Here is a 3,070-nt window from a genome sequence, read left to right on the forward strand (position 1 = left end):
CTTGAGAGCAAAACGTTTTATTTGGGGTGAATGTAAAATTCACAAAATAATAATAATAACAATAAATAAATAAATTTGGGGTGATATGGATTTGAAGTTCACAGGGGCGTAGGGTAATGTCTCACGTGCACCTATATTTGCGACTCCTTACCTAATCCTCATTAATAGTTTCAACTTCAATTATCAATGTCATTTCCTATAATTTTTTGAAAGTATAGAAGAATAAGAGTATTCTCTATTCCTTACAAACATGAAGAAAAAACACAACAATTAAAATGTTAACGACTTATTAAATATAATAAATTATGAAATATTGAATACTATAAAAGAAAATACATAATTTAAAATTATATTGAAAATAAAACAATTTAATTCTCAAACCTATGAGTTGTCTTTTACGTAATTACCATTGTAAATGTATCGATTTACATTGTGTCAGACATGAACACCCTTACAAACCTTCTCGTGAATTTCTGTTTACTAAAATAAAACAAGGGAAAATTACACGCAACACTAGTAAAAAAATAATATTTCCTATTATACATGGCATCTTATTTTTACTCTATATATACTGCATTTTGAGCAGTATAAATTAAAACTAGAAAGGACCACAATACAATAGGTGGATTAATTTGGAAAGCATCAATTACGGTCAAGATAGTTTACCGAGTATCTTGACATTACCTCCAAAAACCCATATAATTTCTCTCTTTCCTTTCTGAAAAATCTTTTAATGCTCTCATCTTTCCTACAAATTTTGTATCCTCAAATCAATTAATCAACAAAAGAGAAAGAAATGAGACCACAAATCGATCTCCTTACCTCGCATGCATAATTCAAAGACACAAATCGGTTTTTTTTTTTTTTTACGAAACAGATCTCGTTTACCGTGATGTGAAAATCCTTTTATTTTGGTATTGAATAATTGTTGTGCACGAGACATGTTGGGGATGAAATATCTGGATGAAAATCGTGGCGGTTAGAATACGCCACCTTTTAGAGCAGCACCAACATGATGTCCTCATGTTTGCTGTCAACTATCAAAGCTCATGGCTGCAACGGCTAGAAAAGCAAATTTGATGAGTTGGTTGAAGACAAAGGTGTGAAGATTTAGATTGATCCAAAGGCCCTCATGCAAGTCATAGCAACCAAGATGGATTTTGTTAACAACAAACTCAGATCAGAGTTCATATACATCAACCCAAATTCTAAAAGGCAGTGTGGCTATGGAGAATCTTTTATGATAGTGAGCAACTTGGATGCAGCTAAGCGCAGGGCTGAATCGAGAACATTTCTAATTTATAAAGATTTCAGTTTCTGAAAATGCTAGAAAAACAATTCAATATGTATTTTGGGAGTTTTAATTTGGTCTTATTACAATAAAGTGTATGTCAGATATTCTTATCTATTTTGGTGATGTAAATTTTGTTGGTGAATTCTATTCACTACATCCATGATGTAGATAAATGAAACAAGAAATTTCCTCACTTTATTTCTACTGACTAATTAATTTTTTCTGAGGATGTTTTTGGTCATATTTTATATTGGCTTTTCTAAAAAAAGGGTATGATGCCGTTCTTCATTAAGATCTAGTATAACATAAATCCTACATTTTCACATCCCGAACAATATTATTGAATGTAATGTATATGTTTACTATGGAATCTGATATATATTATTATTTATACGTCGGACTACCAAAATGTAATGCTCCAAAATGACAAGTCGAATGTGTATTCTTATCTTCTTTTTAATACTGCATGAGCACCAAACGAATATGTCATTTTAGGTTGCATTGATATGAACGCTCATGTTTGTGATCTGATATATTGCATTGAACTCCCATAGCGTTCTTATTTCACGTAACGTAATTGGTTGTTGAAGATGCAACATTAAGCATGGTTGTGATGGTTGCAAAAGCATATCACTATAATTGAGAAAGTCGCGAATAACTAACAAGCTCATAACATGATAGAAGTGCGCAAAATTATGTCTCTCATGTAATATTTCATTTCAATGGTCCAAAATCACCCATCAGAAAGAATACATATATATACATTCCAGTTATATATCAGGTAAGAAAATTGACAAGTTATACTTCTGCTTCTTATGAGGGAGAATGTATACAATATGTTATGTGAATAAGTCTTTCCTGGAGCAACAACCTATGACGGAAAATTGGGGATATTCACCACATCTGGGAACCCTTGCGTATCTAAACAACCCACTACATGTGGAATATAAATAAAAGCCATCTTTTCCCTTTACTTAGTTCATATAGTTCGCAGTATACAATTACACAACAGGAGCATCAGATAATAATTGCATTACTCGTCCAGACTTCTTACTATAACCACAGCTACTCGCTATTGGCTTCATCTTTTACTCCGTGGGACCATCGAGGACATAATTGATATCATAACCACCTTTACTTTCCATTATATGGCCTCCAATTTCGCAGGATTTGAGGAAATCGTATGGTGTATTTTTAACCGATACCTTCCCACACAGTGAGGATGCTTTTGTTTACACTTTACAGGTGCGATGTGAGTCATAAATATTTGAAGTTCATCATAAAGGATAGTGCCATTGTTATGACCACCAAGATTCCAGTAGATGTGTTGAGCAAGGTTAACCGGAGTGGCCCTGTTCAAAGCTTCTGCCTTCATTGCTACACTAATTACAGCAAAAATGTAATTCAATCCCATCATAATTTATTTCAAGTTCATCTGTATCGTTGTTAGCATTCAATTCCAGTGACAGCATGTCCAGTAGATCTTGGAAAGTTCTATTTATTGGCACGAGAATGCCAAAAGTGTTTGACTCGCTTGTGATCAATACGCGGACGGATTCTATTGTCTAAAACAATACAAGACAAAACAAAAATAAATAAATAAAAAAGATGTAGCAAATGTCATGAACGTATTACGTAACATGCCACATATGTGATTATTACATATCATGCCCACGTATGTTATTAGGTCGGATTCATTTTCGAAAAGTATTGGTTTCATAAGAAAGAAATAACATATCAGTTTGCTGAAATTTTTTTGTTCATCTACGGATCACT

The 3,070-nt window shown here is 32.9% G+C and overlaps 1 pseudogene; it reads right to left on the bottom strand.

Moving 5' to 3' along the window:
- Positions 1-2,098: 2,098 nt before the first annotated feature.
- Positions 2,099-2,669, bottom strand: LOC111389273 (annotated as a pseudogene).
- Between the last annotated feature and the right edge of the window lie 401 nt (positions 2,670-3,070).

This window comes from Olea europaea, unplaced genomic scaffold (assembly GCF_002742605.1).
Source record: "Olea europaea var. sylvestris unplaced genomic scaffold, O_europaea_v1 scaffold5738, whole genome shotgun sequence".
NCBI classification, from domain to species: domain Eukaryota; kingdom Viridiplantae; phylum Streptophyta; class Magnoliopsida; order Lamiales; family Oleaceae; genus Olea; species Olea europaea.